Genomic DNA, 12,302 nt, shown 5'->3' with positions numbered 1-12,302 from the left:
TACTGTAACAAAACAAAATAATAGTAATAATTATAAAAAAGTTGTATTATATTATTGGGAAAAAAAGATATATATATATATATAATAAAACAAAATAAATAACGGACAAAATAAAACAAAAAGGTAAAACTCACTTTTTATGAATGAATATATTGTAGGTTAACATGATTCTATACCAATATATACATCAGCAGAACATATCTTCGGGATTGATATGGAAATGATATGGACATTTCACAAGATGACATTTCCGAAATAGATATTATAGGGTTATACAGTCAAACAAATATATATAGACCTATATTTAATGATACAAATTATGATGCAATCCATGTGTTATATGAACTGTGAGTTATTCGTAGGCTACACATTGTACTTTACAATAACCTCTGCAAATTCAGGACCTTAATAGAAACCCTACTTGTTTCACATGCATAGACAGGTGGAGAAGAAGTAAAATACTTTATTAAAATGGTAAATTATAAGACATATAATGATGTGACCAGTGATGTCTGTTTAGACAAAACCATTTAACAGCACTTGGTTGAGCTCTGATTTAATGATGTAATGCAAAACTTCTGCAAGATTTACTTCCTCGCTTTAAATTAGTTTTACTTCCTTAAATGTATAAAGACATGTTCCCACGCTGAACAGCTTTAACCTGCTATAACAGTAGTCCAATACCTTCTGTCATTTGATGTACTTGTCTGCAAATTAAAGGGTCACATCAATAATCACACGGACTTTGAGCAAACAATTGAGATGCTGCTGTAAACTTCGAAAGTGATGTCACCCATTTGTTAGTATTGTTATTATAGCAAGGTCATTGGTTCTTTTCTCAGGGAATACATGAACTGATAAAAATGTTGTTACATTGGTGCTGTTATAGGATGCATTCATGGTATTACAGTTTTTAAGCACCGTTTACAATTTATTTAGTTGTTAAGTAGTTGCTTGCACTTTATGAGATTTCATAACAAACAAATTACAAACATCATTTAAATGAAATGCCATCAAATCTGAAGTGTCACCTTGGGATTTTGTTTTATTTATTTTTTAATACTGTAAATTATTCTTTTACCTTTAGAAACTGTACGCATTGTCCCTATGAATTGTCCCATAAGTCATTGCTCTTAAAATGATCACCAGGGTATCTGTTGGATATACTTATCAAATATAAGATCAGGACTATATCTGACAGTCATGCATTGAGGATCTCAGAAATGACACTATGGTTAAATCTCTAAAGTGAAAAATGTTGTTCTCCTATAGGTAGCATTGGAGTAACAAGCTTAAACAGATACTCAGTGGTGAAACAAATCTCATCCGTAAGCCAAACAAAAGTAAGAGGTATGCTTTTACCGAGTCAGATCAGTACTCCTATCCTGAGAGTGAGTGATTTGTCATTGTCTCTGTTGTGTAAAGGAAAGATAGGACTGGCTTTGTAGAAACAAGTGCTCATCATCAGCCATTGGAAGTGATGCAGCCGCTTCACAAAACAATGTTATTTAATGTTAATGTCTGTCTGTGTGACTCAGCGCCTCTGCATTTAGATGAATTTTGCGCTGTCTGAAGTCAAGGATTTGTTCATGTATTGTAACCATGTCAGTTTTCTGAAAAGCATCTCAAACAGGATCTAAATAGTAAGTCATATCCTAAATGCTGCTTGTTGTCCTTTACATTTACATTTATTCATTTAGCTGACGCTTTTTATCCAAAGCGACTTACAATTGCTATATATGTCAGAGGTCGCACGCCTCTGGAGCAACTAGGGGTTAAGTGTCTTGCTCAGGGACACATTGGTGTCTCACAGTGGATTCGAACCCGGGTCTCTCACACCAAAGGCATGCGTCTTATCCACTGCGCCATCACCACCACATATAATATAATATACAGAGTGATTAATATAACAGATGATTCACTACTAGTTTTCAAGTTGTTGTAATCACTCACCACATCAACCGGTCACTTTGAAAGTTGAGACAAACAGATAGGACAATGAGATTCATCTTCTCTAATTAATATATAACATGTTTATGTCCTGTCTGACTTCCCCCTCCCTGCTTTGGAGACAAAGGCTGTGCAGCCTTAAATGTGCAAAATCCACAGCTTCTCTTTGATCATAGTACCTAAATACTTGATGAACGTTGATTGCAATAAAATAGGCCTACAGCAGCAATACATTTATATTGTCAGCTTCTGCATTGGGTTAGAATGATATTTCACCCAAAATGCACATTCTGTCATCATTTATTCACCCTCAAGTTGCTCCAAACAACAGTTTCTTTATTCCACTGAGCATAAATTAAGATATTTTTAATACTTTTGGTAACCAAATAGTTACTGACTTCCATAATATGAAAAAAAAAAAAAAAAAAAGAAAACTAGTGCTATGGAAGTCAATGGCCATCGATAACTGTTTGGTTACCCACACTCTTCAGAATATCTTCTTTTGTGCTCAGCAGAAGAAAGAAATGCATACAGGTTTGGAGCAAGTTGAGGGTGAGTAAATGGTGACAGAATGTGCATTTTTGGGTGAACCATCCCTTTAACTGTGGTTATGTAAATACAGTAGCTACAAATCGTCATGTTTCACGCATTAAGATGAGATTTTTGGTAGAAAATATGTGCTCTGGAAAAATGCTTTTGCGTCCGTGGCTTCTGATGCAACAACTCTGTATGTGTGGTGAACAGATCTCTGGGAATGGAAGAAGATGAGTATGATTCCCCCTAATTTTCAGGGACTAGAGAATTAATCATCTGCTAAAATGCCCATCTGTGATTTATTTAAGGAACTGAAATATATTATGTGTGCTTCCTGCCATCTCATGTATTTCTGCAATTACCATCAAGCTGTGTGGCAACGGATTTCACTGTCTCCTGAACTAATTTTTGGCACCAGTTCTTATGAGGTGAAAATAAGATGGTGACTTCCCTCAGAAAAATATATTTTTTTGCGGTTAGCCACTGTTCTGTCTTGGTTTATTCAAATGTGAACAACATGAGGAGTACTTTAATGGGTAAAACAGGAATAAAAATGTTGTCATTTTACCCCAGTAGTTTTTTTTTTTTTTTTGGACGTGCAAATAGATGTCATTTAAATTATGGTAATAAAGCAGGACATTGACCTCTGTAGCAATTTTGTTGTGTGAAAATGCAACTTTTATAATTGGCCCGAAAAATGAAAATTAAAGGTTTCAAGAGGGGGTTCTTTGGTTCCCCAAATAACTTTTCAAGTAACAGTTCTTCAAAGAACCATTGGAAAAACATTTTTTATAAACTGAAGTGCCTTTTTCTACTAAGAAAAAAACTAAAACATTTTGCCAAATGGAAATGTTTCATGAATGTTAAAGGTTCTTCATGGAACCATTGATACCAATAAACAACCATTATTTTTTAGGAGAGTTCAAGCCTTGTCCTGAGATCACTGCAGAATTCAGTAAACCCAGTTTTACTTAAAATGTGTGACCTCGATGGTATATTTACATCAGAGGCACTCAACATGTACAAATGCATGAACTGAATTCAGAGGTAAATGTTTTTCAGCTGGAGTGTCTGGTTTTGTGAGAGATGGTGAGACAATGCTTACTGTAATGGTGCGTAACTCAGCACTAGTGACGACAGATAAAGTAGGTAAGCTAGCAAGAGATTAATGTGCGATGTAAATACAAGACTTGCACATAGACAAATGAAACATTTTTGCTGTGCTAGTGGGGAGGCAGTGTCTGACTGAAGTGAGGCATGCGGAAAAGTTTCCAACGGGACCTGACAAGCAGCCACGATACACCATGTACACAATGAAGCTCGGAATGAACGCTGCCACCATCCTGTCTGCAACAGACAACAACAAAGAATGGGACACATTAATCATTTTTGACAGCATGCCACTCCTAGAAACTTTTACCTGATTTCCTCAGACGACTTCTTCATTACTTTTCTGTCATGCATATCTTGATTAGCTACAACTTGGTGTCCATGCAGTGCTCAAGTCAAAGAAAGAAAATTGATTATGAAAGGATTGTACTTTTTATGCAGTACCCTTTGATCTCTGAGCAAAAATTAGAAAACGAATCTATGCATATACAAAAAGTTTGCTGAACGATTTTGTACAGGCAATAAAGTTACATCATGTCATAACTGTGGCTTGTAGTGTAGTTGTTTTCATTTTTAGCGCTCTCAGTTCAAATTTTTGTGGTCATCTAACTAAGCCTATAGAGCATACGGCAACAAAGGTTACGAGAAAAAAAAAAGTAATTAGTGCTAAAAGGGCAGACACATAAATAGGATATTTATTGTAAATATTACATACCAAATAAAACTTTTTTGAAAGGTTAAACTCTCTTAAGCATGCAGAATAATTTTCTATCAGATCTGATTTAGCAAACTGATGTCCTCTTCATTAGTGAATCACTCTTTTGAGTCAAAAACTTGGTCAATTGTTTTGAAAATGACAAAAATCTTTACAACCTTGATAAAACCCAAGTTTAACCCTCAGTGGGGCATGAGCAGATTGCATTAAAATGTTCAAATAAGACTTCATACAAATTTGCCATAACATTGCCATGACTGGGCTTTATTAAGTTTTTTATTAAACTTTTTTTTTTTATTAACACTTGCATGAGCGGAGTCCATTTTCTCAAAAAGAATTTGACATTATCATGGCTTGATATTACCATGATAGTAACATTACAAGACAATATGCTGGTTTTACCAAGTGTTGCAAACCTTAATTATTGTATATGATACTGGCTTACTTCATATTATTTTATATTATTATTAATAAAATGTCAGTTTTGCATAGCATCCTTTTTTCAATCTCTTTGTTAAAATTAAAATTAAAATTAAAATTAAAATTAAAATTAAAATTAAAATTAAAATTAAAATTAAAATTAAAATTAAATTAAAGTGTGTGTGTGTGCGCGCGTGTTTTGTGACATACGAGGACACAAATTTGTATAATGACATGGGTATGACATCAAATGTCAAAATGTTTGTTTCATTAGGCTATCCATGCAGATACATGTGTTCACTTAGCTGTGAAAAAAAAATAAAAAATATTAAATGAGTTAGTCATGAAATTGTGATAAATGAATATTGGTATGATTTCCAGTGTGATTTCATAATATGATCCCCCTCTCACCCCAAATTAATTTTTATGGCACTGTTGTGGTTTTGATGCATTGCATAGCTCACTTGCAATAGACATGGTGTTTTACACAGATGAGTACATGCGGTAGTCCTCTGAACAGCCCCTAGCAGTTCCACACAGATGGTTCCGTGGGTCTTTGAAGAGCATGGAGCGTGGCCAGCCGTGGAGAAGTGGTCATGTCCTCTTATTAGTGCAGCTACTCCAGTTCAATCTCCATTTCAACATGTCCAGCCTGTAGACTGACTAATTCAGTCGAATGCTATCAAAGATAAGTTCAGATAGAAAAGATACTCGCACACTTCATGAGAAATGTAGTATGCCAGATGCTAGTCGTAGCAGGAGTTCTTTATCAATTTTGACAGGAATCTAAAATATTTGATGTGTGAGCATAAAAATGGGGTAACACTTTACAATAAGGTTTCATTTTTTAACTATATTTAATGCCTTAATTAACAATACATATCGTTAGTCCATGTCAGGTTATGTCCATTACATAACATTAATAAATACAACTTTTGATTTTAATAATGTAGTTAAAATATATAATAATGTAGTAATAATTTAGCTAATGTTAACAAATGGAACCTTATTAATTGTTACCAGAAATGGTTTTATCATGTCTGCTGGTGATGTGATAATGCGATTATTTTTTGAGTTGATATTTAACAATTCCATACCAGACCCTCAATTATATGATCTACACTACACAAAAAAATAAAAATAATAAAAAACATAATACAAAAATAAAAAAATACATATAATCAATCAAAATGTTCAGGAGATTTTTCTAAGTAATCATTGGAAATGTGATTAGGTTGATTTCGCTATATATAGCTAAATTTAGCTTACACCCTTTTTCGTTTTAATACAGTTTACTTTATATTTCTATATTAGTTGTTCTTTTTCAGTTGTTCCCTAATTAACTGAACAATAAATTCCCAGTAGAGCGTTGACAGTGTCATTATAAGCATTTTCTTCAAAGTAGGTTATTTGCTGAGTTTCAGTTGCTTCTTGGCAGTAATGGGGAACGCAACATGATCCAAGAGCAAATAGTTTTATTTGAGCAGAGTCGCATCATTGCAGAGGCCAAACCATGCCTTTGTACTAACAATCAACTGATCACACTATGCAAACAGAGCCCAGAACATCCCTTCTGCCCAATCTTTCTGTAGAAGTGCAGGTCTCCTCTGGACTTTGGAGGATCTTAGATGTTTGTTGGGTTGATCAAGCTTTCTTGAATGTAATTACATGACACACCGGATCACCTGTGAAGGCTAATTTGCTTTCTTGAGTAAGTTTCATAGAGTGAGGGTCTGCACTGGGAATAAAATAATGAAGCAAACATAACCTAAAATAAATGTATTTTTTATATACATAATCCTAATGGTGATCTCTGCTTCTCTTGATTTATTAAGCATAATCGTCTACAATATATTCTGGTCTCTGGTTGTTTATCCTGAAAATGTTTCATATTAATTGTGACTGAGGTATCATAATACACAGTCAAAAGAATTCAGCTTTGTGGGAAACGGGAGCACAAGTGTTTAGCCGTCACTCCAGTCACTCGTTATCTGTGACTCCCAGCGTCTCCTCATTCTTTTGTAGGTGGGAACAAAAGCTTTGTGTCAGCAGATTTGAGGAAGTGCTTTTAGCCTCATCTTGTAGTCTGTGACTCAGGTATCTGCTTTGGTCTTGAAGGGTAATTTCCTGAAGAAAAGTTTGGGATCCTCTGAGTAAATTCTAAGCCCGCCTTTCAGTCTACTTTGCACCTTTTTGTCACCCCTGAAATGCAAAGCAAACAAACACAGTTGAGCAGGCCCTGTTAGTTAGTCTATGGTGTCAGCAGGTGACTAGTCTATAGTGGGTCCACACACCCACTGGGGCATTTTATTCTTGTGTGCAAATGGGCTGTGTTTGAGAGAAACACACTATTATTATTGGGCGCTTTCAATAGTTTGTGTTTTTAGAATACACAGCTCTCCCTAAATGTTGTGCTGAAAAGGAGTCTGGTTCAATTGAACATTTGTCATGTGTAAAATGTTATTGGTGGCAGTTCACTTTAGACATTCTACTAACTTTAAGTAAATTTGCAACTACATGTCAACTAGCAGTCGTTAGAGTATTAGTAGACTGTCTGCTTAATATCTGCTTACACATTATACTGATGATTTTCCGACAGACATTCTACTGACCATAATTAACTTTGCATGCATGTGTCAACTAACCCTAACCCTGTCTTATTAATATACTACATATATTGTCACAAAGTTACTTAAAGTGGACTATTGAAATAAAGTGTTACCATCTTATTTAGTCATCAGTATGTATCACATATTATAAAGGTATTCATAATGTACATTGCGATGCATTATATATCATAAATAATCATAAAAAACGTTAAAATGCAGTATGATATTTTCAGATTCCTTGTCTGAAACTACTTGTTCATCATGGGTTTTTATGCATTTCTAAAGGTTTAAAAATTAAGTATTGTAATATATTACAACTATAATTACATTTACTCATGAGATCATGTAATACATTATAGAAGACATAATTAATGCATTAGAAACCATTTTATAATGCATTATAAACACAGTAAAGTGTTCCCGAGTGATCTAAGAAATTCATCGCAAATAAAAGCACTGGAATATTTTTTGATGATTAGTTTTCAGCATGCATTTGTACTTCTCTCTCTGTCCGCACCTTCCTCTCTTCTTACTGACAGTGGTCTCCACTTTCATCACATGTAAATAATAAGGAGGTCAAGCAAATACCCCTCCTCGTGGGTGTTGATGGTGGGGATAAAGGAAGATGGATGTCCCTGGTGTCAACATCGCAGGTGTTTGCTTTTATGACCAAGCATAGTCTGCAAGCAGTTTCTCATTACAAATCTGGAGAGCAGCACAGCCTTCAAGACTCCTCCGTTCATACAGTTCTTTGGACTGTGTAATTTAAGAGACTAATTTTAGGGGGAAGCAAATCTGATTTTATTCAAAGCAGATCTATGTCAAATGGAGATGCACCACTGTGGTCAGACTTCAGACCGAACCTAGTACTCTGTCTTTTTTTGTGTTCTGCAAATCTTTCCACTTCACTAAAAGAGCTCACTTCAGTAACTCCCTGTTTGGAAATTATAACACAAGAAGTAAGTACTTCAAAGAGATAAAATACATTTTCATTGTTATGCTGATGATACTCAACTATATATCTCAACAAGACCAGATGAAACTTCTAAACTATCTAAGATAATAGATTGTGTAAAAAATATAAAAGATTGAATGACCAATAATTTCCTCCTATTAAATTCAGATAAGACAGAGATATTACTTATTGGACCAAAAAACAGTACACAGAATCTCTTGGATTACAATTTGCAACTAGACGTCCTCTAAAGTAAAAAATCTGAGTGTTATATTAGACAGCAACTTGTCCTTTGAAAATCATATTTCCCATGTTACAAAAACAGCATTCTTCCATCTTAGAAACATTGCCAAACTTCGAAACATGCTACCTGTCTCTGATGCAGAAAAGCTAGTTCTTACATTCATGACCTCTAGACTGGACTATTGTAATGCACTGCTAGCTGGTTGTCCTGCATCTTCAATAAACAAGCTACAGATAGTCCAAAATGCAGCGGCTAGAGTTCTTACCAGGTCAAGAAAATAGGATCATATTACCCCAATTTTACAGTCTCTGCACTGGCTACCTATTCAGTTCTGTATCATTTACTAAATATTATTACTTGCCTATAAGGCCCTAAATGGTTTAGCTCCTGCGTACCTAACTCGTCTTCTACCACGCTACAATCCAACCCGCTCTCTAAGGTCGCAAAACTCTGGACTTTTGGTAGTACCTAGGATAGCAAAGTCCACTAAAGGAGGTAGAGCTTTTTCACATTTGGCTCCCAAACTCTGGAATAGCCTTCCTGATAACGTTCGGGGTTCAGATACACTTTCTCTGTTTAAATCTAGATTAAAGACACATCTCTTTAGCCAAGCATTCACATAATGTATCTTATAATCTTGTACTGCTATATCTGATGAGGTGAATTCTACAGAACATTTCAATCGGTCAAAGAAGACGTAGCCATTAGAGACAACAGCATTTTGTTCTTCAAAGCATCAACTTAATCTTTTAAACCTTAAACCTTTAGCTAAACATACATACATAGGTGAAACAGTGAATAGCATGGAATGTCATGAGTTGTTACAGAATTGTCTTCTGGTCTGCTTGTGGAATTGGTTATTACACAGTGGTTCATCTTACATCAGCCAGCCTAATAAAGACAGCACATTTAACTTCTGAACAGCCTCAAAGGGCAAGGGTTTTCTCTCCAGGTTCTCAGTCTGGGTTGATACACTGTTCCTTTCAAAACATCTGTAAAGAATTACGGCCTTACTATTAAAATTAAAATGGAAAACCTTGGCTCTGAGGTCAAGAAAAAATAAGGATGGACTAACAAGGATGTTCAGTCTTTCACTTTGATGTTCTGCATCATCCCAGTGCGGTGGTCAGTCAACTGCTGCTGACCATTAATTAAAGGTTTAAATAATTAACATAATACATAATATAATAGTACATGCAAGTTCTGTTGTGTCATATATCTATGTCAAATGGAGATTCACCACTGTGGTCAGACTTCAGACCAAGCCTTTTTTGTGTTCTGCAAATCTTTCCACTTCACTAAAAGAGCTCACTTCAGTAACTCCCTGTTTGGAAATTATAACACAAGAAGTAAGTACTTCAAGGAGATAAAAGCTATTGACCCAAACTTTGAAGATGTGATGTTACTAAAGCCATATTGTGTGGGGGGAAAAGATGAGGTGAATTCAATATAAATTGAAATTATAATAAAAATGTCTATATATATATATCAACAGTAGTAAGTGAATTCGGTAGTTACAGTTAGGTATACTTTGATATCTTGGCTACACTATTCAGATCAAAAAATAAATAAAAATACTGGCAAACGAAAAGGTCTATGCACACCAAAACAAATATTTACAAGCTAAATAAAAACAAAGATCACTCGCCTACGTGGGAAGTCGTGGCCTAATGGTTAGAGAGTCGGACTCGTAATCCAAAGGTTGCGGGTTCGAGTCCCCGGCCGGCAGGGATTGTAGGTGGGGGGAGTGAATGTCCAGCGCTCTCTCCACCCTCAATACCACGACTGAGGTGCCCTTGAGCAAGCACCGAACCCCCAACTGCTCCCCGGGCGCCGCAGCATAAATGGCTGCCCACTGCTCCGGGTGTGTGTGTGTGTGCGTGTGTGTGCGTGTGTGTGCGCGCGTGTGTGTGCGTGTGTGTGTGTGTGTGCGCGCACTTGGATGGGTTAAACGCAGAGCACCAATTTCGAGTATGGGTCACCATACTTGACAATACGTCACGACTTTACTTTACTTTACAGTAAACAATTCTTCTTGTAGTACATTGTTACATTTTTTATTTTTTTTACCTGCACATTATATATTTTTAAAAGCACAGCACATGAATGCACTAGCAGTGCATTATGCTATAATATAAATAAAGGTCTAATAAAATCAGTTTACATTTTAAAAAGCTCACATATACATGTGTAAGTGTTAAAATGGCACAGAAAATGTTTATATTGAAAATATTGTTTGCAACAAATATTTACAAAGTTCAGTTTTGGCTTAAGACATTGTTGAGATCTGTTACAGAAAGAGATGTGAGATTAGTCTTAATTTGCTCTCCATTTAATAATAGTAATAATAATAAATGTGATAAATTGAAAATAAATTGAAATACTATACTATTATTTTTCTATAGAGGCAGGAAACATAGTACGCTACTAGTCAAAATCATGAGGATTACACCTGCTCTGGTCTGTGTTCAGAAATTCCCAGGTTGAATGGCCACTAATGATGTCTGTGTGTGTGTGTGTGTGTGTTCGTTCTCTGATAACAGCTGACAGATAGTGACAGTGATGAACCAGTGACTGGATATTCAGGGCTTTGCAGCCCTATGGAGACAATCAAAGAGAATAGCAGAATACGTCCTGAAGCATGAAAAATAAAATGACTGCATTTCTTGTTATGTAAAGTTTATTAAGTGGGGAAGTCGTGGCCTAATGGTTAGAGAGTCGGACTTGTAATCCGAAGGTTGCGGGTTCGAGTCTCCGGCCGGCAGGAATTGTATGTGGGGGGAGTGAATGTCCAGCGCTCTCTCCACCCTCAATACCACGACCGAGGTTTAAGTAAGATCCATTGGTTGATTGGTTGATTGATTGATGTAAAAAGTTTATTAAGGGCAATATTTACCTGGCAGGGTTATTATATTTAACTATTAAACTGTATAATTTCTTTAAATTAAATAAATGTTAAATGAACTCACATAAAATATATATATAGTTTTTCATTTGGACTCAAATTAGTAACAAAAACTATAATAAAGCAAATGTTTAATGAAATCACTTTTTTTTTTCATATGAATATTAACAAAAACTATAATAATATCTAGAACTGAAAGAGATTTGCTTTTCTGATTGCTTTTATCATAATGTAATATTAAATGCCATGATTAAAAATCAAAAGCTTATTTTGATCCGTATATGTTCCTCAGTTTCTCCAGCTCGCGTCAGCGATGTGACTTCACCTCTGTGCTCATTTCAAGCCACATGACTGGACAAGAACACTAGACTAGTACACCACAGGTGGAGGCGGCTGATCTTTCAGTCTGTCACCCTCGAAACGCCTCTCTCCTCCCTCGCTCTGATAATCATCTCTAATGAATAGCTGTGTGTGGCTGAATGATAGCGATCATGTCAAGGAGGGTAGAGTTCAGGTCTCAGAAACAAATCACAGCATTCCATCTTAACTATCTGGATGTCTTCCATAATGCCACACACTCACTGATTGTGCTTGTAATGGACCTACACCAAAATCAAACTTGGCACCACCCAAGCATTCTTGGCCGTGTCCCTGTTGCTCTGCGTGTGAGGTGGTCCATATCAGGAGCGTATGTGCTGCTCATTGTGTGTGTTGTGTTCTGATGCGATGTGGAGATAGAACACAGAGTGTGTGTTTGGATTGTGATATTTGTTGTTTGTGAATGTATGGTGTACTGTATGTATATAGGGTAAGTGTTGACGTGCTCATGCTTGTGTGCATGAGAGCTACTGGTGCTAGAA

This window comes from Barbus barbus (assembly GCF_936440315.1).
Source record: "Barbus barbus genome assembly, chromosome: 20".
Classification (NCBI taxonomy): Eukaryota; Metazoa; Chordata; class Actinopteri; order Cypriniformes; family Cyprinidae; genus Barbus; species Barbus barbus.
The sequence above is the reverse complement of the archived record's forward strand: the minus strand, read 5'-3'. Positions refer to the sequence as shown.